Here is a 27,988-nt window from a genome sequence, read left to right on the forward strand (position 1 = left end):
TGCCATACTCTGTTGTGTATCAGTGAAAAAGTCAGTGACTGCTCTCTGTCTATGTGAGCCGAGCTGTGGGGGCCTCCTACTCCGTAGAATTGTTGCTCTGCGCCTCTGGAGCTCCAAGAGGAAAAATCCCAAGCATCTCTGATCCTCAAACTGCATGATCCGTCTCAGGGGTCCGAAACCCTCTCGAAACAGACAGTGATATCTACCTCGTATGTCATAATATACAGTGCATCGGCAGATGTAGTGTTCCTTTGTCTCTGGCTCTCTGTCGCATAGTGGGCATATGCGTTCTTCTGTCTGTATACCCTCCCATCTGCCTGTCTCAATCCTCAGGTGGTGGGATGAGGTGCGGATGTGACCAATAACTGTGCGTAGTCCATGAGGCAGCTGTGTGTCCGTGTAATTGGGTTAGGTGATGAAACCATCCTCAGATACCTGAAGGAAGTGGGACTGGTAGTGTGCCATCCTTGTGCCATGGGGGAAGGGGGGTCGGATCCAGGTCTTCTCCGTATCTAACTTCAGTATGTCTGCTGTGATCACATGGTTTAGCTCTGATCAACTTAGGTCAAGTGTAGGGCAATCCAGGCTAGAGTCAAAGGGGGGTAGTCTGTCAATCTGCAGCCCATGTAGACTCATCCATGTACTCATCTGAGCATACCAATAGTGTTTGTCACCGTCTGCTGCTAGTTGTCTAGAAGAGGCCAGGGCTAGCCGTGGGTATCTATCTTGGGGGAGCTCCCATAGTCTATGTATGAAAGTCACTGCCTGGACCAAGGCCTCAGCCACCATGGGTGATGCTCCCAACTCATCTCTGATAATCTCATGTGTGGTCGAGCTCTTCGCTCGTATCATACGTGAGATCATCATGATCAGTGGTCTTTCCATATGCTCCCATCCGTCATAGTATTCCTTCTCTGGTCCATCCTGGTCTCCCAAAGGCTGTCTCCTCGTGTGAAAGAGACTTGGACCCCAAATAGCTGCCCCATATAGGAGTGTGGGTGTAACCAGGGTGTTAAAAATCCATAGTTTGCTGCGCAGCTCATGAAATTGTATATGAGCACATTGCCTCTCCAATGCACCTAAGGCTGCATATGCTTTTGCCAAACGAGCCTCTGATGTCTCTCTCCAAGAGAACTGTGGTCCCTTCAATGTGACCCCTAAATAGACATACTGCCTAACCATCTCCACTGGCTCTCCATCAAAAGTAAACTGGGGTTCCTTAGGGAAGAGCTCAGTTACAATCAACCTGAGAGTGAGAAGAAGTAATTCTCACTCTCACAAGATCATGCAAAGATGTACAAACACACATGCATTATCTATTATGCAATGATAAGAACTGATTTCTTTACAGTATAAGAGAAGAAAGAGGGAAAAACAGCCTTTCTCCATCGTTGATCAGCCGTACATGGATAGGGCTTGCTTCTTGTTGCTAAAATGGAAAAAAGAGCTCGAGAAGGAGGTGCTGTAATGAATTTACAGGCTTGCTGTCCTATAAAACAGCAATGGTAGAAGAGGGAATATGGAGGAATTTGATAATGGAGAAGTGGGAGATGATGATGGGGATGGATGGGGCCAGTTTCTGGCTATCTGTGGGTGTTGTACATGAGTTTACAGCAAAGAAAAATGATGCTGAATGAAGAAAAACGAGCTCTTATTTATAGGAAAGGGAGGAGCTATTACAAAAGCGGAAAGTGGAGTAGCACAAGACAAGTGTCCAGTCACATGTCATGAGATGTGACAAGTGGTGGGACACTTGGAAACTTGTGTGACAAGTATCTTGACACTTGTCTCTTCTCTATGGCCTTCCTTTTTGGGGCTGAATACTGTCAAGAATAGAAGCAACCAAATTTAGTAAGTACTGTCAGAGTACAGAATTTACTATTTTTAGAATGACATCCCTATTTTTTAGGACTAGCATTTTTAGGCTAATCCGAGGCTCTTAAAATTTAGGGACCCCCCAATATGGGTATCATATGAAAGTTTTTTCCGTGTACATCGCAAAAACGGTATCAGAATCTTCATGTGACTTTCCTATGCAAAGAAATGTGCATTTCAAGCTTTCAGCCCACACATGCACATTGTAGAAGCATTTCATGATCATGCCATCTTGTTGATTGTAACTGTCTGTTCTGGCGGATCTAGCCCACACTTCAAGGCATCAATCCTTTTTGTGTGCGAGTCTAACCCTGATATGCGTGAGTTCTGGTCAGAGACGCCCAATCGGACTATATAGGTGGAAATGTGAACTATCTTTTCTCTAACCCACCGCGTGGGTCCACCATAACCTGTGACCACTCATCAGTGGCCAGCTCCAATGCACTTTTCTTTATATCTAATTAGTGCAAAGGAAACAAATTTAATAAATCATTATATAGACAAATTAATGAAAAAGGATACAAATTCTATTTCTATAGAGTGGGGGGGGGGGGGGGGGTTTGCCCATCTTCAACCCTCAATCTTGTCTCCATTACTTTTACATTTTCATGGCTGTAATTTTGTGAGTAATTTTCATTTTCAGCTTTAAGTGTTCATTCTCTTTTATATTAAATCTCGAAAACAAGCGAGTATCATAATTGTTAAGCATACTACGTTGTTCGGGGCGTTTATAGTGATTTTGTTGAGGGCTCGAAAATCAATGCACATCCTGAATGTGCTATCTTTCTTTTGAACAAGAAGAACCGGTGAACAAAATGGTGAGCTACTTGGCCTAATTAGCTCACGGCTGAGTAGGTCTTCGACTTGCTTTCTGATTTCTTCTTGTTGAGGACGGCTCACACGGTATGGTGCTATATTAGGAGGAGAACTGCCCAGAATAATATCAATATGATGGTCTTCTGGCCTTTCTGGGGGAAGCTGATAAGGAAGATCTTCCGAAAAACAATCTTTATACTTTTCCAAGAGCTGAAGTCGCTCTTGGTTTTCAGCATTCATATTATCTTTTAAATCAGTGAGATAAAGCAAACAACATTGAACACAATCCTTAATTGCTCTAGAGACTTGCATATGGTTTACCATAGGTATGGTGTCTCCAAAAACTCCAGCTTGGATCTCGTACTTCTTGCCTTTGTTGGTGAGTTCTACCTTCTTTTTCTGAGAGAAGATAGTTGAATCTACTCTATGATTCGAGGGCATGCCAAGAATCACATCGCAACCATCAAGGTCTCTGATACAGAAGGTATCTTCGTCACTGTAGCCTTGAATTTGAAACTTGAGCTTGCCAATGTAGGGTGTCACAGTCTTCACTGTGTCACCTTCATCGGCATTTAAAGCTTGGCGAACTTCTGCCGGAGTGTCCATCTCTTCATTCTTTAATCCAAGCTCTTTAGCTAATTGCAAGGAAATTATATTTTCATTCGTCCCAAGATCTATTAAAATAGTGCTTGCTTACCTTGCAACTGTCCCCAAGCTTTTAATAATTTGCACATCTCTAGAGTGTGAGTTGTGTTTGCAACTACATCACTGATAGCATTGATTTTCACTGGCGACTTAGGCTTGTTGTCAGAAACCTTGCTTTGTCCTTTGTTTGGACATTGCTTCGCTATGTGGCCTGTTTGTCCACATTTAAAGCACTTCCCTTCTTTCATGAAGAGCTGCTTTTCTTCTTCAGAAAGTTGCTTTGCTTGTGGGTATAGATTGGAGCGAAATTGAGGAGCATTAGGAAGTGCATAGGGCTTCATCTTCTTTTGATTTGATGACTGCTTTTGCCACTGTTTTTGTCCTTCATTTGGGGCTGAATACTCCTCATCATCAGCTACTCTCTTCTTATCTTTCTTTTGGAATGATTTATTGCCATTGTGCTCCATTTCCTATGTCTCAGCATGGTCAATGAGTTCCCTGAGACTAGAACAATGATAATGATTAAGAGCAGTGCGAAGTTTAAAATGCAAACCTCCTTGAAACTTCCTAAGCTTTTCCGAACTGTTGATCTTCTTGAAATGTTGGACCTTCAAAAGTAGCTCCCAAAATCTATTGGTATAGTCACCAAGTGACTCATTTTTTTCTTTGCCAAAGCCGATCCCATTTCATTTTTACATCTCTTTTGAATGAATAGGAAGAAATTGGCTTTGTATCATGCGAACAAGGGACCGCCATGATTTTGGGGCAGCATGATCATATTCCAACCCCGTCCACCAAGTATGGGCTAAGTCGGTCAAATGTAAAGCTGCAAACTTAATCTTTTCTTTTTCTTTATACTTGTCACGACCATACAAAATTTGAAATTGACGAATAAACTTCAGAAGAATATCAGGATTTCGAGAACCATCATACATATTGAACTTGATCTTCTTTTCAAGTTGAGATAGTGACTTAGTCTTCTTCTTCTTTTTATGCCTTCGTCCATGCCCGGATCTTGAGGTTGAAGATGATGAAGTGCTTGATGGGGATGAAGATGGAGACAAGGGTGAAGAATGTCGACGCCTTTGACGATGATGAGGTCTTCCATGAGAAGGGTGTGACTCTTCGTCACTAGAAGAGGGTCCATCAGAGTAGGCGCCAGACGACTTTGAAGAAGAGGATGAGCTTCGACGCGATCTCTTTCTTTGTCTTGAAGTAGAATGGGACTGCCTCTTAGAAGTAGTTGGACTTCTCGATCAGATCCTTTCATTGGTATGGCTTTGTCTCCTTGAAGCAGATGGGTTTCTTTCCTTGAATTCTTTGGGATTCTCAACTTTTTCTAGTTTGAGAAGTTGCTTACAAATTTGCTGATTCTCCTCTCTAAGACTTTGAATGGCTTGAAGGATAGCACTCCACTGATCCATTGAGACTCTAAGAAAAATATGCTCAAGCACTCAATGCAAGGGCTGAAAACAAACAAACTTATAATTGTAAGCACTACTAATGTTGGGGTGAGGACCGAGCCAAAGCTCTGATACCACTGTAAATGCCCGAACAACGTAGTATGCTTAACAATTATGATATTCGCTTGTTTTCGAGATTTAATATAAAAGAGAATAAACACTTAAAGCTGAAAATGAAAATTACTCACAAAATTATAGCCATGAAAATGTAAAAGTAATAGAGACAAAATTGAGGGTTGAAGATGGGCAACCCCCCCAGCCCCCAAAGGAATGTATTTCTACTCAACCCAAGTCCCTTAGGGAAGAGCTCAGTTACAATCAACCTGAGAGTGAGAAGAAGTAATTCTCACTCTCACAAGATCATGCAAAGATGTACAAACACACATGCATTATCTATTATGCAATGATAAGAACTGATTTCTTTACAGTGTAAGAGAAGAAAGAGGGGAAATCAGCCTTTCTCCATCGTTGATCAGCTGTACATGGATAGGGCTTGCTTCTTGTTGCTAAAATGGAAAGAAGAGCTCGAAAAGGAGGTGCTGTAATGAATTTACAGGCTTGCTGTCCTATAAAACAACAGTGATAGAAGAGGGAATATGGAGGAATTTGATAATGGAGAAGTGGGGGATGATGATGGGGATGGATGGGGCCAGTTTCTGGCTATCTGTGGGTGCTGTACATGAGTTTACAGCAAAGAAAAATGATGCTGAATGAAGAAAAACGAGCTCTTATTTATAGGAAAGGAAGGAGCTAGTACAAAAGGGGAAAGTGGAGTAGCACAAGACAAGTGTCCAGTCACATGTCATGAGATGTGACAAGTGGTGGGATACTTGGAAACTTGTGTGACAAGTGTCTTGACACTTGTCTCTTCTCTATGGCCTTCCTTTTTGGGGCTGAATACTGTCAAGAATAGAAACAACCAAATTTAGTAAGGACTGTCAGAGTACAGAATTTACTATTTTTAGAATGACATCTCTATTTTTTAGGACTAGCATTTTTAGGCTAATCCGAGGCTCCTAAAATTTAGGGACCCCCCAATATGGGTGTCATATGAAAGTTTTTTCCGTGTACATCGCAAAAACGGTATCAGAATCTTCATATGACTTTCCTATGCAAAGAAATGTGCATTTCAAGCTTTCAGCCCACACATGCACATTGTACAAGCACTTCATGATCATGCCATCTTGTTGATTGTAACTGTCTGTTCTGGCGGATCTAGCCCACACTTCAAGGCATCAATCCTTTTTGTGTGTGAGTCTAACCCTGATATGCGTGAGTTCTGGTTACAGAAGCCCAATCGGGCCATATAGGTGGAAGTGTGAACTATCTTTTCTCTAACCCACCGCGTGGGTCCACCATAACCTGTGACCACTCATCAGTGGCCAGCTCCAATGCACTTTTCTTTATATCTAATTAGTGCAAAGGAAAAAAATTTAATAAATCATTATATAGACAAATTAATGAAAAAGGGTACAAATTCTGTTTCTATAGAGTTGTGACATCATGTCTGTTATTTTTAATGTTGACCTGATGGTTTGATGTAAATATTTACTACTTAATTCAATTATCTTCACGAAGAGAGAGAGAGAGAGAGAGAGAGAGAGAGAGAGAGAGAGAGAGAGAGATAAAGAAAGAAAGAAAGTTATATTAACGTCTTCTAAAGACCAAAGCTGGCCTATGAGACAAACTGTGATACAACTAATGAGGTCCAGCTATCCAAAATAAAAGTGCTGAATGAAAAGCTAAAAACTGGAAACTGAAAATACGGTGCTGTGAGTGTGATAAGTGTCGTGTATGTGTATGTGCGTATGTAGCTCTGGTACTCCAGATAATGGCTACAAAAGGGGAACAAGAGAAAGAGAGAGAGAGAGAGAGAGAGAGAGAGAGAGAGAGAGAGAGAGCAACAAATTTCAGCGAACAGCGGGAGCGAGAGCCTGAGCGAGCACGGGAAAGAGGCCTCGTGTTCCCTGCCGGGGATGTCCCCTCTCTGCCCTGTGGGCATCTGTTCCTGCTAGTACACTGCCTGAGCCCCTTCCTCAGTCAGTCCAGGGTCCGTTTTGCCCAAGAGAGAGAGAGAGAAAGGCCTGTACCGTTTCTGCTTCCCGTGAGCTCCTGGCTCGACCGCTGACCGGTACACGTAGTGATACAACATGGCTAGTCTGGATATGGCTTGTATAGACCAAACGGTGGCAGCTCTTGGTCCGGATTCTGATACAGAGGAACCCGAAGATATGGTTCCTTGCATAGAGGAGATGCCCCCTGGTCCTGACTTCCAGCCTATGGGCAAACGCACCAAGCATACTTCAGATGAGACAATGGATCATCAGGATCGTTCTTATGCGCAAGTTGCCTCGGATTCTGTGGACTCTCAGGATGTTAACTGGGAGCATCTGTTGGAGTTTGCCAACACTCTGCTTGGCGACTATGTGCAACATAATCAGGAAGCGTTTTCTGACTCTGGAACTGAAGATGTTTTGGAAGCCACTGTTGACCCGGAAAGTGTCTTGTGCTCATTTTCAGTATTTTATGAACGTGTTGTTATACTCTTCTTCATTGGTAGGATCCCAGTGCTGTCCCGTATTCGCCAGTGGCTGCACAGTCTGCTACAAGGGGAGTGTGTTGAAGAGATTTTTGTTGGGCCTCGGGGCTTTTATGAGGTGCTGTTGAAATCTGAGAAGCATCGTGCTGATCTCCTGTTTAAAATGCCATTGTTCTTTGATCGCCATTTGGTCCATGTTGTGCCATGGCGCCCAATGGCAGATTTTCAGCGCTTGCTTCAACGTGAATGCCCGGTGTGGGTTGAAGTGGAAAATTGTCCGGCTGTCTATTGGCCCCTGTTAAAAGATGCCATGGTCGTGGTGGGCATTGTTCTAGTCCCCCTGAGCCTCAGGGCCATGAATCGTAACCGTTTGTGTATGTTATGGGACACTGCTAGGAAAAGGCCTGCTTGGTTACGTCTTAATTGCTCTGTCATGCATCCTTTGCACTTTTGTTTGAAATGGGGTAACTTCGCAGGGCACTGCTTTTCGTGTGGCAAATTGGGGCATTTTATGGCTGAATGCCCAGAGAAGCAACCGACTTCAGATACTAAGCATGTTGTGCTGCCCATGGATGATATGGTGCTTGATGCTCCATTGCAGGATGCAACCCAACCACCTAAAGTTTTGGATAAAGGTAAACAACAGGTTTCGGGTTTGGATTCCCATGGCAATGAATGGGTTGATGTACATGCAAAAAAAGGTAAAAGGTTTCATGCTGGCATGGCGGATACTGTGCCTACTGCCTCACAAGATTCCAAGCGCACTTATATGTGCAGGAAAGAAAAGTTGTCTTCAGAGCACACTGCTTCTGCTATGGCTTCCTCTGCTCCCCGTCATCAGCCTACCAGGAAAGTATATATGGACGGTCCAAAGCGTCCACCTTCTAAGTTGGCTTTTGATACTAGAGGTAACGTGATTACCCCATGGGATCGTCATTATCCCCGTTTCAGCCCCAAGAGAGCAGATATACCGTCCACCTCCAAATCTGGCCGTCAGAACTCTTTTGTTGTGTTAGCTGATTTTTTGGATGAGGGAGTCCTTGACATTCTAGTAGAAAATGTTAAATCGCGGCAAGCTGTGCCTCGTACCTGATTTTCTTTTTGAATACACATGAAGATAGCCACGTGAAATGTGCGAGACATTTGTTCTCACCATAAGCAACATGCCATGTGGAATGTATTGCATGAGAAGCAGTGGGATGTCCTGTGTGCTGTTGAGCACAAGAGTCATGGTGAAGCAGGAAAAGTTGTGGATTGCCATGGGTTTCGTTTGTTTTATGCAAGGACACATGCCATGAATTATTCTGGGGTGCTTATGATTGTACATGAAAAATATCAACCTGTTCTTATTAAAAATGATGTACATGGCCGTTTTGTGATCATTGAAATTGTATTTGAAGGAGAGATCTTATGGTTACTTGGCCTCTATGCTTCGAATGATCCTTTATCCCGCCGGGATCTTTGGAATACTTTGCAGACCTCCTTGTCACTTGGCAGAAGGGGTTTTTTGATGGGGGATTTTAATATATGTGTTGATTCTTCATAGTCCACATCAGAGCATTCGGTAATGGACGCTTTGGAAAGTCGTGTGTGGAATGTGTTGGCTCGTGACGTTCTTAAGCAAGACCTTTGGTCTTGGCTACACCCTTCTTCTATAGGGTTTACTTTCCACTCTGCGCAATATGCGACTACATGGTCGCGGTTGGACTGCATGTACATCATGCAGACGGATGATTTTCTTCCTGAGATGCTCGAAATGAAAGTGTTGCAGCAATATGCCTTGTCAGCCCATTTCCCTCTACAGCTTGAGATGCTTACACAACCCATTGCACCTTTTAAGAAATTTTTGGATAGACTCCCTTTGCGTTTCAACTCGTCTAATTTGAAGCATTCAATCTTTCAGGGCTATATATAGCAATCGATTGATAGATTCTTATTGGACTTCTCTTTTGAGGGCAATGCTTCGTTTGAACGATTGCTCTCTAATGTGCAGCGGGTTGCTCGGCAGTATGGGATCCATCATGCCTCTCTTTGTCGGCGGCGTCGACAGAGAGCGGAGGACTTACTGGCTTTGGTTCGTTCTCTGCTGGTGGACACTCTAGATGATGTATTTTTGTTGTCACTGGAGATGCGTTTGGCTGCTCTTCTTAAAGAGTTTCAGTTGAAATCTTGTCAACAGGCCAAATTGCAAAATCTGACGGAGAATTTGCAAGACAGTGCTTGTTAGACTCATAAGTTCTTTCGAGCTCTCCATGCCTCTCTTGCTCGAGAGAATATGACTAGACTCCAGGATGCAGCAGGTCAAATGGTCATTGATCCGCAGACTATTGTGAATATGTGTAGGAATTATTTCCTCGACCTTCTTAGTTCCACTTCTCCACCTTCAAATCACATTACTCATGTCCGCTCAGTTTTCTATGATCTGGTCTGCAATCAGGTTCCACAGGACATGTAAGCTACTTTGGAGATAGATATTTCTGAGGCGGAGGTTATGGATGTTTTGTTACACTTGCCCAAGGATAAAAGTCGTGGCTGGGATGGTCTCACCAATGAGTTCTTTGAGGTCTTTGCTACCCAACTGGCGAAACCATTGACGGCTATGTTTCAGCAGGTGTGGGAAACGGGGTTCATGCCTTCCTCATGGAAAGGACTTATTAAACTGCTTCCAAAAGTTCCTTCACTGTCTATGTTGAAACATTGGCGCCCAATTTCTTTGATGGGTTCTATGTATAAAATCTTTTCCAAACTAATGGCGAATCGGCTCCATAAGCATCTTCCTGCCCTGGTGCATCCTCTCCAATATGGTTTCATTAAGGGCCGCAACATTCTGCACAATGTATTAAATGCGCAACTGGCTATTGACTATGTAAGGCATTCTAATCAGGAGGTGGTACTGATTCAATTGGACCTGGAAAAGGCTTTTGATTATCTGGACTGGTCTTTCATTGCAGAACTTATGTCTACTATGGGCTTTGGTGCTCGGATGTCTCGTCTGATCTACACTATTAGTGCTGCGGCTTCTTCGCGAGTCATGCTGAATGGAGGTGTTACCGAGCCTTTTGTCCTTGCCCGCTCTGTGAGACAGGGTTGCCCTTTGAGTCCTCTCTTTTTTGCCCTTGCGACTCATGCAGTTCTTTCGATGTTATCTCATCTGGCAGCTTCTTCTCAGTTGGCTGGATTGTCTCTTCCTTCTGGACAGCACTTCATTAGTCAATGCTTGGCTGATGACAGCTTTATGATTCTGCATGTGGACAAGGATAATCTTCGTAAAGCATTAGATGTTTGGGCTCTCTTTGGTCAGGCCTCTGGTCTTTGCATCAATGCTTTGAAATCAGCTATTCTCAGCTGTACGGAGTCGGATTTGCAGTCATTGGACTGGCAGGGAATGGTTGTTCCCCGTGGTTCCATTGTCAGGCATCTTGGGTACCCTTTGGGTGTTGATGTTCCGCCAAAGCAGCTACTAGAGTGGATTTCACAGAAAGTGGCGGTGAAATTTTTGTATTGGAAGTCACAGGCTTGGCCCTTCCATGTTCGCCTCAAAGTGGCTCAGACAATTATGTTGCCAATGCTCACATATTTCTTGCCATTGCTGCCTTCGACTACTACTACATTGAATGATCTTACTCAATATATTCGTTTCATGTTATGGAAGAAGGATTCCTTGCATGCAGGCATTTCATGGATTTCTTGGTCGCATGCATGTACCCCAAAACGCATGGGTGGTGGGGCTATCTTAGATACCAAAACTCATATGCTGGCTTTCCGTTGGTCTCTTTTTCGCGCCATGTGCTTGGATCATCACCCGTAGGTTGTTATAGCCCGTTTTTTTCTTGAGGATCACGGGCTTCTGCATAGTAATACCCGAATTCGGGGTTCTTGGTGGCATGTTCTTAATGCAGACTCTCGGTTTTCTAGTCCTTCATTATCTCTGCTTGCCCATTTGGTATGTTCCTGGAGATTGGTCCTCCGGAAGGCTCAGTGGCATCCAGCAGAGGACTGCTTAGCTACTAACTCCTTCCAACTGGAATTGTTGGCAGTCTTGCTGTTACTTTCTTGGGAAGGCAAACATGAGCTTAGACTAATCGCATGGCACGTTTGGGCTTGACTTCGGTTGCAGATGCCACCCTTGCCAGTCGCAATGTGTTGATAGCGTTTCGTACAGCCAGGAGACTTTTTAGGATCCCTCGTGGATACAGGGATTTATGGGGACAGCTTTTAATGATGCTCTAGAGCAGACAACCCTTTCCTTCCCTTGCTTCGGATCGTCCCTGGCAGGACTTGGACCTTGCAGGCCGGCTGAATTTGGAAAAGGCTTCAACTAACCAGGTGTATCATCTTCTGATTAAAGATCATCAATGGCTGGTTACTAAAGCTAATACTCTATGGGGATTGTGTAAATCCCGGTCATGGTGGAGGGTAACGGTGATGGAGGCCTGGTTGAACAAGATACCTTTCAAATATAAGGTCTTTCTTTGGAGGGTAATGATTGGTGGTCTTCCGCTTGCTTCAGCCCTTTCCAAGTGTCGCATCTCCAACGGCAATTGTTTCTTTTCCACCACCAGTGTGGAATCGGCTTGTCATCGATTTATTTATTGCCCTCTCGCTAAGAAAATCTGGTCCTTCTTGTCAGCAGTTTGGCGAGCGGTGGTCGGTCTCTCACTACGCCCGTTTGATTGGGTTTTTGTGCAGCCCAAATACCCCACACCGACACAGCCACATATGAAGATCTTGTTTCACTTTCTTAGATATTGGGGCTGTTGGCATAACTGGACCATTCGGAATGCTTTTATTTTTGATTCCGCCTCTAATGTTCAGGGGCATATTGCTAGGCTTAAGGGTCTCTTACTCTGGCAGATAGATCTTATTCGGCTCTCCGACTTGCTCCCTCGGGAGGACTTACTTCCCTGGCATATGGCAATTTCCACTGCGTCTTTGCCATGACTTTTTGTAACTCTTTGGTCATTTACTTCTTGTAGCGAGAGAGAGAGTTTTTGCACACGATGGCGTAGAACCATCGTGTATCGTGTAATCATTTAAACTTGTACTTTTTTTCGTAATTAATACAATTACCTTTTACGGAAAAAAAAAGAGAGAGAGCGCTAGCATTGTTGTTGCAACAATTGACAAGCCATTTTCAGCTAGTAGGAGACCCTCTAGGAGTTGATGACATGCCCAGAAGAAAGTGCATCAGTAGGTGATAGCATTTTGAGGATTGTTTCAGCCAAGCAACATCATGCTCAGGGTGTTCCATTAGTGGAGATAGCTTTTATGTTTGTCTAAATAGGGTAGTAGTTGATTTGTTTCATTTTCTTGCGATAAAAGTCTGAGTTTCTCTCGCTTCAGTATTCTCTCTCATCCTCCACTCTATTCTCATCCTTTGTCAGAAATTTCATGTAAAATCAGCCATTGGAGGTGGAGATTTTGTGACCAATCTTTGTTGTAAATCCTAATTTACAGTAGAAATTAGGGTTTGACAGTCACCTTGGGAAATGTGCTTAAAAATTGAAGACCTAGAGACTTGAATTTCAGTCACCAAAATTGGGGTAATTCCAAGTGATTCAAGTGGCCTTTCAGCTAGCAAACATTTGGGGCTGAATTTGTCACCGAAGGAGCATAATTGAAGGTCAATCCCCAAGCAAACCGAGGGGCAAATTGGCTTGAAGGCTTCTTGGTCATTTATCATAGCAAGAGGCAATTGGAAAGTGAGGAGATTCAGGGAATCTCATTGTATTCTATCTAAATTGCAATTGAAGATAAAGAAATATTGCAAGTGGCACCAATATTGGGGCAATAGGTTGTCCATTGTCCCAGATTAAGTAGTAACATTTTCATTTTCAGTTTATATGAATTGTATGCTTGCTTTATTTGTTGATTAATCAAGTCATTACCACCCTCTCTAAGAAGGAAGGCTGGTAATGATTGTGTACCAAAAAAGATTGATTGAGTTGCACAGGAAAACTGCCCAAAAGGGCCTTGAAAGCATCCACCAATTGGAACCAACTGTGTCTCCAACCACATATTAAGCAGTGGTGGAAGGAAAGAGTCACGCCAGCAAACATACATCTAGTCCAATCTAGCCGAAATATCAAGATGTTGAAGAGAAGGGTATGTAAATCTAGGTCCAAGAGACTAGAGTCAAGACAAGATATCTCATTTCAGTGAGGAAGCTGCCAAAGCATCTAGGCCTTGGGTTGGGACCATCTACTGCAAAATGAGACAAGGTGGTTGTGCTCAATGGTCGCAATAATTGAAATTACCTATCACAAACCCCACACAGGCCATACACACCCCACTAGCAATAGAACCTTATCCTAATACATAATCTCCACTATCAAGAATTTGCCTCAGATTTCTTGATGAAATAATGATGGCTTCAATGAGGGAAAAAAAAGGCCAACATAACCCCAGACCTATGAGCATGATCACTAACGAAAATAGTATAATCCCTATATGCATAGGTGGCACGAGCCATTGAGCATTGCTTGTGTTTCATTGCATAAAATATATCCTAATTATCAGATCCCAATTATCACAAAAAATAGTCGTGCACATTCTATATTGTTTAGTACCGAATGAGACACCCTTTATGTTCCATAATGCTAGCTTCATAATGTGTAGGTGAGTACAATCTATTGCTTGCTGCTTTCCCTTTTGCAGTTTTAGACTTGCTTGCTTGGAACCTATCCATCTCACTTCACATGACATCCACAAGGTCTACCCTCTGTATACCAACAACTATTGTCGAAGAAGGATATTGCTGCTGCTGATTACAAAGAGCATGCCTTGAAGTAAGCAATCTTCCCCAAGCATCTCACTGCAAACCAGAATTCAAAGTACTTTTATTGGTCCCATCCGGTCGTTGCATCCAAGATGATTGAGGCTTGGAATAAAATCCATGGCCTAGCTGCTGAAAATTTTAACATTGGTTGGGGATGGATGCATTGGAGCCAAAAAGGATTCGTGGCACACATGGCACTTTACCACAGATATCCAAGGGTCTTCCTTTGGGTCTTGCTCTTGAAAGGTAAGACATGGATCCCCTTCAGGCCTAGGATTATGCAAATCTACTTTCATGTGCTTCCCAAGAGGCCTAGGAGGAGACAAAGTGTGCAACAGAGACAACTTGAGGCTCATGCACTTGCATAGGCACATTTGGCTTAGAATCTAGTCAATGTGATAGTGTCTCAAGATTGTGGTTGCATTTTGAGATGAGGTGACCCAACTAGCCACACCTAAAACAATTCCTAACAAATGTTTCCCATGTTAGTTCATAAACCAAGGCTTGTAAACCAGGGGCCGAAGATGCGAAGAGAAGTTCACCACTTCCACCCAAATGGAAAATCATTGCCTAAGAACAACTTGGTATCCCTTGGTGGGTTGGCACAGAACAATATGAAGTAGATGTCCATCCAAGAATAAAGGAATATGCTACATGATTTGAGCACTGATCAACTCTTGTCGTCTTCAGCTGCTTTCATCATAGCGGTCCAAACTAGCGATGTCTGATCCCGATATGCAGATCAAAGGAGAAAAGTAGACAACTTGGGAGTATTTTATCTTCCAAATTAGAGTACAGGACCCTTGGTTCATGGCAGACTTTGGCAGATTTACACGTTCTTTGTAGTTCTCCAGAAGAGATAGGACAACTGGTGCTAGGATCTCCTAGTTCGACAGATTTTATATAGATGACTGGGCTTGTGAAGGGGGTCTAGTCGGTATTGTTCAAGGAGCCACTTTATTAGATCATGCACCGGTATAGTTGGTCTTTATGGAGGAAGCCATAGGAACGGCTACCAGAGCATCAGAATTCCTTTACACTTGTATTACGATGAGGAATAGAGGGAGGATATCACTAAGATTTGGAGGGTGAAGTCATTTTCAGTGGCCAAGGCAGTAGAGACTTCGATGAAAGTTTGCAGGAGATGAGGTCCTTTCTCAAGGAGAAGGCTAGGAGCAAGAGGTAAGGAACTCTTAAAGAAAGAGACGGCTGCTAGAGTCTCATTGGCAGTACTTCAAAGGGAGAATGAAAGTCAACCAGGATGTAGGTGGGTGGCAGAGGGGATCTATACAGCCAAAGTGGAAATAGATGCTATGAAGGTGGGTAGCAGAGAGGATCTTTGCAGCCAAAGTGGAAATAGATGCTATGAAGGAGGCCAGATATTGCTTTGTTGGGCACAACGATGAAGCCTCTAGGATTAGAACGGGATAGAGAGATTGTGTGGCAGAATACTAGGAGAGTGATCATAGAGAGCATAAGGATACATTTGATGGCCCCATTCTTAGAGGAGGATATTTCTGAGGCCTTGCTAGCACTACCATCAAAGAACTTCCCAGGGGATGATGGATCGGACAAGACTTTCTTCTTGAGCTATTGAGATGTGATCAGCACAAGACTTTTAGCTGAATTTTAGGATATCATTGTATTTGGAGATATGCGAAAAAGGATGTCAAAGGGATTGATTCACCTCATTCCAAAGGCCATTGCAGATGGCGTGGAGATCACCTAGTGGAGACCAATCACTTTGCTTTGAGCAGTAGATGAAATTCTACCCAAAATGATCAGCCTCAGGCACTCTACCTTGATGCCAAACCTCATTCACCCTACCCAGACTAGTTTTATTCAGGAGTGCACCATCCTTGATAATATTTTCACCTTCTAGGAATCCATAGCTCTTGGACAATCCAGGGGAAAAAATCTCATTGTTTTTCTTCTTGATTTGGGGAAGGCCTATGATAGAGTTGATTGGGAGTTTCTAGAGGGAACAATGTTGAGAATGGGTTTCCCAGAGCAGCGGATTAGAGGTACTTTAGCTCTATATTCATTAGCTCACAGCCAGATCCTTATTGGTGGAACCTGAGGTTCCAGATTTAGTATTTAGAGGTCAGTGAGATAGGGATGCCCCCTTGCACTTCTTCTTTTCTTATTTGTTTTAGAGGCTATGAGCTCCTTCCTCAGGGACAGGAATTCAGGTATTCAAGGCATGAGACTTCCCATTCTAGAGTTTGAGGAGTTGCTAGATGTACAGTTTGCATATGACACATTTGTTTACCTAGATGGGGATGAGGAGATTTTTAGGGCATTTGTAGCTGCAATGTAGGTCTTTTGCAGAGCTTCAAGAGCTCTTATTAATTGGCACAAATCCTATGGACTTTGGGTTTGTGATATGCAAATAGACTAGAAACCACATGAGAATTTCACTTGGATCTCCCCTGGCACTTTTTTGAGATACCCAGGCTGTCATGTAGGCATTGTTATTTCTTCAGGGCAGCACTTGACATGCTTATTATGTAGGATAAGAAAAATCTACTATATTGGAGCATAGCAAGACAATCACTAGTAGGTAGGGTGGTAGTTGCAAATCAGATTCTATTAGCCACCATGGGGTACATAACTTCTTGTTAGGCCTTCTCTATGTCATACATTTTCCAAGTGAAAGCGACGCATCAGGAATCTCATTTGGTCAGGTGGAGATAGTGGCCTGTGAGGGCCAAGGTAGCTTGGGATGTTATCATCAAGCCTAGATCCAAGGGTGGTTTGGGGGTTATTGACCTAGATAGTCAGAGTAGAGCACTGATGGTAAAGCTCATTGTGAGGGCCTTTTTCTCTAAAAGGAGCTATGGAAGAAGCTACTATTATGGAGATTAGAGACCATCTTGCTATGGAGGATCGTGGCATCCCAGTGCACATTGGCTATTTCAGTATATCCAAGGCATAAAGCTTGGGAACAGAAAAAAAGCTCAACGCCCGTCACGTCGCGAGCTGCCCCCCCCCCCCCCCCCCCCGGGTCACGTCTGTTCACGTCGTCGCGCCATCACCAGCACCTGCTACGGCAGCTCGCGCCCCCCCACGACATTTCACCCCCCATCGGCAGCCCGCCACGACAGCCCATTTCGCTACGACAGTTCGCCACGACATTTCGCCCCCCATCGGCAGCCCGCCACAACAGTTCGCTGCTACAACAGCTTGTGCGCCCCACAACATTCGCCCGCTACGACAGCTTGCCCCCCCCCCCCCGATAGCCTGTCCCACCTATCCGTCCTTCCCCCCGCCCCCGACAGACTCGGCTACCACTCTCTGCCCGCAACCTGCCATTCCATTGCTCCAACAGACTTGGCCACCCAGTCTCCGTCCACGACCCGCCGTTTCACCCCTCGCCCCTCTGCTCGCCCTGTTGTCTCCGCCATACCCACGCCCTGCCCTGCTGGCCCCTCCCCCCGGTGCGCTGCCTTCGTCCGCTACCTTGGTTCAGTCCACGGGGTCCAACACACCCCCCCTCCCCCTCGCCATTGTTTCCCCCCACCCTCCAGTTGCTCCCTCTCCTGCAGCAACTCTTCCCCCTCAGGCAGCACCGCGACGCGATTGGTAGTTTTTCTCAGAAGGGTTGCGCAATGGAAACCTCTGGTCAGACGCCGACGCACTCAGAGAGTGCCCCCTAGTCAAAAACCTTGCGTATCGTCCTCTCTAAGGAGCAGCTCCTAGCCGTCCGAGCTAAGGAGCTGGAGCTAAAGGAAACAACGATTTATGGTCAGGTAGTAGGAGATTCCCCAGCCAGGGCGTAGCTTCCGGACTAGCTTCACTCCACACTGTGCATCGGCACAGTGCAGATCGTTGAGGTGGTTCTATTGGGCCAAGGGATTTTCATGGTCAGGCTCAGCTTGGCAGACGTAGCTCGCGAGTTGCTTGCCAGTTCACCATATGCATCCACGAAGGGAGTCATATACATGGTCTATTGGTACAATGGCTTTACTGTGGATGCATTTGCACTCCACAACAGGTTTCTTCGGCACCCGATCACCCTTCTTTTCCCCAGCCTTACGATAGAGTATCGCCAGTTGGTGGAAGACTTTGGACGGCTCTTCGGCACTATCCTTCCCGTGTCCTTCGCAGATGCAGTGACAGCTGCAGGAGTCCCAAAGGTATGGGTGGCAGTGAAAGAGGTCAAGAATATCCCACAGTTCCTAGAGATTGAGGCGGGCGGGCACTCCTTCAGGCAGTGGGTCATTGTGATGGAGCAGCCACGACAGTGCTTGCGCTGCCACGACTTTGGGCATCAGGCAGTAGGTTGCACGTGTTTCGGAGCCAAGGTGGCTCCACCAATAGGCCCGCAGATGGACATTGACAGCTTCACACGGATCTAGAGATGACACAGAGGGAGACGGGAAGGGGGGGCGCAGCTCGCGTCTCAAACCCAGCCTTAGCAGCAGGGAGCAGGTGGGCGAGTGACGCCCCCTCGGCAGAGCACTGCACAGCCCCTGCCTGCCCGCCCCACCCGGCAGGACCGTAGCCCCCTACATCCACTACCTGCGCCATAGACTCCCGCTCCCGAGTTTCCACAGCCCCCACACCCACCTCTCCCCACATCCCATGCTCCCCCTCTCCTCCCTCCCCTCCCCCCCCCCCCCCCCCCCCGCCCCCCCGGGTACCGAGCACCCCCCCTGATCCGTACGTGGTTGAGGTGATCCCCCCCAGACCCACCCCCCTCTTCCCACAGGAGGGGATGAGCCACACACGCCTACATCCTCCTCGCACCAACAGTCCTCCCCCTCCCATATACATCCACCAGCTCATCCACCCATGCCGCCGGTTACACTTTCCTGAGATAGACACACCTGTCACCACAGGAGTTCTTCCGCAGTGGCCCATGGTCCTACTTGAGAGTTGCGGAGCGCAGAGAGTTCCCACTATCTCTAGAGGTGGGGATCTTTGTGGTTCATAAGTCAAGGAGGGGCAAGGCCCATCTACTAGCACCACCTGATGGACCAAACTACACCTTTTTTCTTCAGTCCTCTCACTCTCGGGAGTGGACGACGACACAGATAGAGGAAGAGTTGAAGAGTCAGGTGGCGGACCACATCTCCCAGTGAAAGGGAGATGAAGGACAAGCATTGTTTGCACAACAGTGGCTTGGTTGCATGATGGATATTAACTGGTAGATTGGTGCCAAGGTTCCTCACCTAAGCGTTATCTTTCGAGCCCCTCCATAGTGGAGAGCTTCGAGGGATGTGATCGAGTGGCCCCTAGCACAGGTGGCCCGTTTCTACCAATGCACAGAGTCCCGACTCTCAGCATGGCTGATAGATGCATTGATAGTGCCACCTGGAACATCTATCACCCCTATGGTCCGGCCGAGGGGGGCCACCATGGGGGATTGGAGTTTGCCGTCTAGACCGGCGGCAAAGCATACTTGCATGCCTCATAGTTTCTCCTCTTCATTAGTAGCCTCCACACCGAACAGATGCCTGTTCGGTTAGTCACAGGTTTCCCCATGAGCTTACACCTTGCATCCTAGAATGTGAATGGCCTCCACTACAATGGGGCATGTGGTTCCAGGACCTGCCCTTGCCGGACGGATCGACATCTAACTTCTACAAGAGCACAAGCTCACCCCCACCCAGGCCCAGCGGGTAGGGAAGGTACTCCCAGGCAGCTCGCACACTTATTGGGAGCACGCCATAGGTGCCCACGATAGGAGTGGAGGCGTATGCACCTCTATTGGTCCAAGTCTTACCGCTTGTGTACGAGACCACAGGACGATAGTGGCAAGGAGGGTGCTATGGATCAGATTTGATATTGGGGACTCGTGCCTTGGATTCCTTAATATCTATGCCTCTATGGAGGTTAGGGCACACAGCAAGTTCTGGGTGGAGATAGCGGAAGGACTCCCAGAGGTGGACTCCTGGATTGTTGGAGGAGACTTCAACAACCTGGAGGCTTTGGAGGACCAGCAGGGCTGAGGGAGAAACTACCAGGGCATGGCCGGGGAGGAGTAAGAGGCTTGGGAGGTCTTTCTACTGGCAGTAGGAGCACGCGATGCCTGGAGAGACCCTGCCTTCCACAGGAGGAGAGGTCACTGGACTTCTCTTAGGGATACAGGCGGCTAGGTGGAGTCCTGCTGGAGCGGTTGGACAGGTTTTATATGAGAGAGTGGGGAGGCTCTCGGGGAGGCCAGATTGGTCAGTTGGCGGGCACCACGTTGTCCGATCATTGCCCGGTTCTCCTGACACTAGATCCCCCAGTATGTGCCCTAGATACACGATCTTGTCGGATCCCTGACTCAATCTATAGGAGGGAGGAGGTGACGAGACAGATAGAGTAGATTTGGACCAGAGAGTGGGGCATGAGGGACCAGATCGCAGAGGAGGTTGCAGAGGTCCTGGTTGAGCCAAGCAGAATCTGCCAAGAGGTAGCCATACAGGCCAGACAGCAGAGCTGGGAGGAGGAGAGAGTACACCGGCGAGACATGGCAGCAATGTAGAGATTATTACAGGAGACACCAGGGGATCCCATTCTCCACGCACAGGAGGTGCGCGTACGAGCAGCGATTGCTGGCTTAGAGGACAGGCGCTCAGAGTTCTCTTTCCACATCTCAGCAGCTTTCTGGGTGCGGAAGGGAGACACGATGTGCAGGGAGTTTTTCCAGGTGCACTAGCCTCGCACCCCAGGAGAGCAGATACGCAACCTCCAAGATTAGTATGGGAGAACCCGTTCTAGCCCAGACGAGGTGATGGAGATTGCCACCGACTACTACAGTCGCCTCTTCCAGTAGGAGACAGCCTCAGCTAGAGGACAGCAATGTAGACAGCAGGTCTGGGATTTCATACCGTCCCTCGTCACAGAGGAGATCGGATGCTCCCTCTTAGTCCCCCTTCACAGAGAAGGAACTAGAGGAGGCGTTCCATACACAGGACGGGCAGAAATGCCCAGGAGAGGATGGCCTCTCTAAGGCTTTTTTCACTACCTTCTGGGAAGTGATGAAGGACCCCCTATTGATGGCCTTTCAAGAGATTTTCACTTCAGGACAGATGCCAGGGAGTCTTTCGGCAGGCCTCATTAGTCCTCTCTCCAAAGAGGGAGACCGGTTGGAGCTTTCCCAGTGGAGACCGATCATCTTATTGTCAGTGGCCCATAAGGCACTGGCAAAGATGATTGGTAGGCGACTACACCCCGTGCTTCCAGACATCATCCATGACACACAAATAGGCTTTGTCTAGGATAGGAGCATCCTGGACAATGTATTCACCTTCTTTGAGGTGACAGAGTAGGCCCAGCACAGTGGCCAGAGACTGGCCGTACTACTCTTGGATTTCGAGAAAGCTTATGATAGGGTGGGCTCGGATTTTGTAGAGGGCACCATGGTGAGGTTGGGTTTCCCCCAGGCTTGGATTCGCGGGGTCTCCGCACTTTACAGATCGGCCACTAGTAGGGTTCTCATAGGTGGTAGGAGAGGGGAGGAGTTTTAGCTGGAGAGATCGGTCCGACAGGGCTGCCCCCTGGCCCCATACCTGTTCCTTCTCTTTGCAGAGGTGATGTCTCACTTCCTCAAGTCATGTGTGAGCGGATTACGCGGCCTCTGACTTCTAGTAAGAGAGGAGACCGAGTTGCTAGACTCAGAGTATGCAGATGATACATCGCTCTACATAGAAGACGACGAGTTGATGCTAGAGAGAGTGAGGCTGGTTGTTGAGGTGTTATGTTCTGCAGCGGGAGCAAAAGTCAACTGGCCGAAGTCAGTTGGTTTTCTCACAGACCCGAACTCTAGCACGGAGTGGGGCGTCAACCACACCATTGAAGAGAGGAGCCTCGTATCTTGGGAGAGGTTCTCTGCACATGTAGCTTCTATAGTGGGGGCATGGTTTGCCTTTGTGGAGCTACTTGTCTATATACATAGATAGAGAATTTGAGGTATCAGAGGATCCAGTGTCCACCTACAGGCCTGTTGGCGGAGCTGCCTTGGCTCCGAAGCACATGCAATCTGCTACCTGATACCCAAAGTCATGGCAATGCAGGCCTTGCTCTGGCTGCCCAGTCACAATAACCTGCTGTCTGAAGAAACAATGTCTGCCTGCCTCAATCTCCAGAAAGTTTGGTATATTCTTTGTATCTTTCACTGCCACCCGTAGCTTTGGGACTCATGCGGCTGTCAATGCGTCTATAAAGGAGGCGGGAAGAACTATGATGAAGAGTTGTGCAAAGTCCTCCGCTAACTAGCAATACTCTACAGCCAGTCCGGGGAAGAGTAAGATGACCGGATGTCTAAGAAACCTCTTTTGGAGCGTGAATGCCTCCACTGTGAAGCCATTGTACGAGGGAATCATGTAGATGGTCCCCTTTGTGGAAGCATAGGGTGAGCTATCCACTAGCGCACGGACTGCATCTACAGAGGTGAGTCAAACTATGAAGCTCCCTTGATCCATGAGAATTGCCTCTGCGATCTGCGTTGTGCCAATGCGCTGGAGTGAAGCCAATCCCAAAGTTGCCCTAGATGGGGAGTGCTCTACGACTTGACGAAAGATCGTTGTTTCTTTCAGCTCCAACTTTGTGGCACGGACTGCTAATAGCTGTTCCTCAAAGAGGAAGATGCGCAAGGTGTTTGACTATGGGGCACTCGCAGAATGCAACGGTGTTTGACCAGAGGTTTACATTGCACATCCTTGCTGAGAACCTACCAATCATGTTGTTGTGCTACTTGGGGGCGGGGGGGGAAGAAGGGAGAAATTGGAGGGGAGGAGGGGGGCAATACGATGGCGAGGTGGGGGGAAATGCTTTTTTCTGACAGTGGGGGAGGTGTTGGACACCACTGAAGGCCGGCTCGCCACAGGCATAGCGCAGGTGGTGGGTTTGTCGGATGGGGCCGGGACTGCAAAGCAAAAGGCGGAATCAGGCGGATAAGGTGGGGGGTTCAGGCAGAGGAGGTGGGGGGATTAGCTGGCGCCAAGCAGCAGCGGGAGGGCAGGGCAGGGGTCAAGCGGGGGAGACTGGTGAGGGGGAGTGGATGAGGCGGGGTAGTGCAGGGGGGGGGGGGGGGGGGCGATGCTCAGGAGCAGTGCTCCACAGGGGGTAGGCTCACCACGGGGGAGGAGGGAACTAGGTAGGGGAGTAGCGTGCCACGGGACAATAGGCGGGGTGCGCTAGTTCGATGGCGGGGGTAGGGGAGCAGCGCACCGCGACGGTAGGAGCTTCTTCCACTAACCATCTACTTCTTAATCATATCACATTTTTTATTAAGGGATAATTAATGACTTAGTCATTAATTATGAGTGAGCTGCTCATTGGGCAAAACTTCAACTCAAGGCCTGCTTAATAACTTAAGTGCCCTAAGTGAGCTACTAATTTGGCAAAACTTTCAATGTAACTCAATTCTAAGTTGCAAACTTCCAATTTAATGAAAGTTTCACCTTGCATCTTGTTCCTTTAGCCTTGGCCATGTTCCACATGGCCTAGACACTTGTCAACCACATGCTCTGTTGGCAAATCCTTCACTATTGTTGCAATGGTTCCATACGAAGAGCTAGGGGTACCAAAATTAAATTTCATTTTTAAATGAAAATCTTCATGAAGTTTACTTAAATCATTAAGTTCATTTCTCATTCCAGTGACAATAAGAGATGTGAATTAGGTGTGCTCACACTTTCTTACTCTCTTTCCCTCACGTACAATCCCTCTTGCAATGCATTGAGACTAGCTCAATATATATAGCAATGAATGTGGCATACTGTCGTGCGTGAAAATTGCAATGAATGTGGCATACTGTCGTGCGTGAAAATTGAAGATTAGCAAATAGTAATTCAATATCAGCTGAAGTAAGATCTTGATGATCCCAATGGTCAAGGCGTAGATCATGAGTAGAGGAACAACTTTATAGAAAACAGCAACTCGATCCAACAGTAAGATTTTTCTAGATTTGTTGGCTGAATTAGGTATGTTTTGCAGTCCCTGAAATGCAGGAAAGGTAGGTAGCTAAGGCTGGAGAACTTATATTTCAGCATAGAATGAGAATCTTCTTAATCCCAATGGTCAGAGTGTGGAGAGTGATCTAGCAAGAATTTTCTCTTTTTACATTAGCAAAATTTAACGGTTGGATATGATTAGCTCTAGAAGTCTACACTATTGAAGGGAGTTTAGTAGTTGAGAAAATCAAGGCTGAAATGTAGTCGTTTTGGCCAATCATGTACACATGTAAAGTATTATATCTAAGATAGAATATCTTTAATTGAGATGTGTACTATCATGTCAATTTTCTTCCATTTAAAGCCACTATGTGCTAGTTAACAGTCTCCTATAGTCTAGCTAATAGTGATAGTTAATAGTGTTTTTGTAGTAACTTGTATGCCAATAAGCATCATATACTAACAAGAAAGTATTTGCTAAACTTGCAAGCCATGTACAATCTCACCTAGAAAATTGCTAACCAGGAGGAGACCAGCTCTTTGCCAATACGTTGCTACCCGCCATCACACCTCATCTTCCCCCCCTCCTGTCACGCCATTGTGCTTTCCCCTCCTTCTAGCCACCATCACGTCCCCCCCTCCCCCCCCGCCTGCCTGCCATCGTGCCCCCTCCGCCAACGCTTCTACCCGCCTTTGTGCCTACTCTGCCCCCGCCCGGCACACCATCACGCCCCCCCCTCCTGGCTACCATAGCGTCCCCCCCCCAACTCCCCCGCATCTGCCTGCTTGCCATCGCGGCCCCCTGCTCCAACATGCCTGACATTGCGTCCCCCTCCAACCTACCTGACATCGCACCCCCCTCCTCCAACACTGCTCGCCATCGCGCTGCGCCCCACCCTCTCTTGGCGCGTTGTTCCCCTCCCCCCCCCCCCCCCCCCCGTTTCCCCTCCACGCTGTCCCCACCTCCCTGACCTTGCGGCGGGTGGCCCCGTAGGGAGCCAGCCATACGCAGAGTCCTGCACCCCCTCCACCACTCAGAAAACAGCACCCCTCCCCCCCTTGTTGCTCCCTCCATTTGCAGCAACACTCCTCCCTTCGGCATCACAACAGAGTGATTGGTAGATTCTTAGCAGGGACGCACAATGGAAATCTCTGGTCAGACACCGATGCATTCTGCAAGTGCCCCCCAATCAAACACGTTGCGTGTCATTCTCTCTGACGAATAGCTCTTAGCCGTTGTGTCACAAAGTTGGAGCTAAAAGAAGCAGCAATCTTTGGTCAGATAGTAGGACATTCCCCATCTAGGGCCCAGCTTCGGGACTAGCTTCACTCCACTTTGCGCATCGGCACAGCACAGATCATGGAGGCAGTTCTCGTGGGTCGAGGGATCTTCATGGTACGACTCACCTCAGCAGACGCAGCCCGTGAGCTACCAGCTAGCTCACCCTATGCTTCTACGAAGGGGGTTATCTACACGGTCCCTTGGTACAATGGCTTCATAGTGGAAGCATTCGCACTCCCCAACAGTTTCCTTAGACACCCGGTTACCCTACTCTTCCCCAGATTGGCGATAGAGTATTGCGAGCTAGTGGAAGACTTTGGACGATTCTTCAACACTATCCTTCCCGCCTATTTTGCAGACGCAATGATAGCCGCAGGAGTCCCAAAGGTACGGGTGGCAGTGAAAGAGACAAAGAATATACCACAGTTTCTAGAGATCGAGGCACAAGGATACTCCTTTAGGGAGCAGGTTATTGTGACTAGGCAGCCAGGGGAGTGCCTATGTTGCCATGACTTTGGGCATCAAGCAGCAGATTGCACGCGCTTTGGAGCCAAGGCGACTTTCCCAACAGGTCCACAGGTGAATGCGGACAGTTTTACATGGGTCCAAAGACGTCAGAGAGGGAGACAGCCGGGGGGGGGGGGGGGGGGGAGCGCAGTTAGCTCTGCAAACACAGCCATGCCAACAGGGAGCAGGAGAGCGAGCGTCACCCGCTGGCAGAACACCGCACGGCCCCCTCCTCCTTGCCCCACCCGGCAGGAGCATAGGCCTACACATCCACCACCCACGGAGGTGTTATAGACCTCCTCACCCGAGGGTCCACATCCCCCTCACCCTTCCCCCCGCTCCCTCCCCACGGTTCCCTCCCCGACCCTAGCCCACAGCCACACACCCTCCCCCCCCCCCCCAAGGGCCACCGGTCCCCCCCCCACATCCGCCCTGTGTCTTTGATCACCCCACCATCCCTAAATCCTCCCTCTCCCCACCATCACCCCCGTTGACCAGCCCCCTTGATACCCACCCAGTATAGGGGATCCCCCTCCTACCCATCACCCCCCGCCCCCACAAGAGGTGAGGAGCCCCATACGTCGACATCCTCCTCTCACCGGCAGCCTAGCCCTCCCCACAGAGCCACCATCTCATCCAGTTAGGCTGCCCATCACAATTTCTCAAGACAGGCGCAGTTACTACCACAGGAGTTTTTTCATAGTGGGTTGTGGTCTTACCCGAGATTGTAGAGCATGGAGAGTTCCCATTACCTTTGGAGGTGCGAATCTTCGTGGTACGCAAGTCGAGGAGCAGCAAGGTCCATCTACTAGCACCACTGATGGACCAAACTATGCTTTCTTCCTTCAGACCACTCATACAGGACACTAGACAATGACACAGATAGAGGAGGTGAAGAGCCAGGTGGAAGACCACATCTCCCAGTGGATGGGAGAAGGAGGACTAGCACTTTTTTCCTAGCAATGGCCAGGATGCATGATGGACATTAATTGGTGGGCTGGGGCCAAGGTCCCACATTTGAGCATTATCTTTCGAGCCCCTCCGCTGTGAAGAGCTCCAATGGATGTGATCGAGTGGCCCCTGGCACAGGCAGCCCGCCGGTTCTATCAGTGTACAAAGTCCCACCTTTCAGCCTCGCTGATAGATGCCCTCGTGGTACCACCAAGTGCATCCATCACCCCATGGTCCCACTTGAGTGCCACCATGGGGTGATCACTGCCGGGTCCTCCGGACACTTGATCCCCCAGCATCTTCCCTAGGTATACGATTCTGTCGGATCCCTAACTTGATCTACAGGAGAGAGGAGATGAAGAGACAGATTGAGCAAATTTGGACTAGGGAATGGAGCAGAGGTCCTAGCCGAGTTGAGCAGTATCTGGCAGGAGGCAGCCCTACAGGCTAGGCAGCAGTGTTGGGAGGAGGAGAGAGTACTCCGATGGGACCTAGCAGCCACATAGAGATTATTACAGGAGACACCAGGGGATCTCATCCTTCACGCACAGGAGGTGCGCACACGAGCAACCATCATCGGCCTAGAGGATAGGCGCTCAGAGTTCTCATTCCATACTTCAGTAGCCTTCTGGGCACGGAAGGGGGACACAATGTACATGCAGTTCTTTCAGGCACACCATCCCTTCACCTCAGGAGAGCATATACGCAGCCTTTGGGATCAGTATGAGAGGATTCGCTCTAGCCCAGACAAGGTGATGGAGACTTCCACCGACTACTACAGACACCTTTTCCAGCAGGAGATTGCTTCAGCCAGAGAACAACGTTGCAAACAGCAGGTGTGGGATCACATCCCATCCCTGATCACAGAGGAGATGGGAGACTCCCTCCTAGCCCCCTTCACAGAGAAAGTATTAGAGGAGGTTTTCCACACATAGGACGGGCAGAAATGCCCGGGAGAGGATGGCCTCTCTAAGGCCTTCTTCACCACCTTCTGGTCGGTAGTGAAGGACCCCTTACTGCTGGCTTTCTAGGAGATTTTCAGTTCAAGTCGGATGCCAGGGAATTTATCGGCAGGTCTTATCAGTCTCCTCCCCAAAGGGGGAGATCGGTAGGAGCTATCCTAGTGGAGACCGATTACCCTATTGCCAATTGCCTATAAGGCACTGGCAAAGATGATTGGTAGGCGACTCCGCCTCATGCTTCCAGACATCATTCATGAGACAGAGACAAGCTTTGTCTAGA

The 27,988-nt window shown here is 47.5% G+C and overlaps 1 protein-coding gene across 6 annotated transcripts in view; it reads left to right on the top strand.

Moving 5' to 3' along the window:
* LOC148038666 (sodium/hydrogen exchanger 1-like) overlaps positions 1-27,988 on the top strand; it is a 204,045-nt gene that overhangs the window by 129,407 nt on the left and 46,650 nt on the right. The gene's annotated exons all lie outside the window — the stretch shown is intronic.

This window comes from Lygodium microphyllum, chromosome 3, assembly GCF_053477565.2.
Source record: "Lygodium microphyllum isolate KBCC chromosome 3, Lygodium_microphyllum_v1.1.10, whole genome shotgun sequence".
Lineage (NCBI taxonomy): Eukaryota > Viridiplantae > Streptophyta > Polypodiopsida > Schizaeales > Lygodiaceae > Lygodium > Lygodium microphyllum.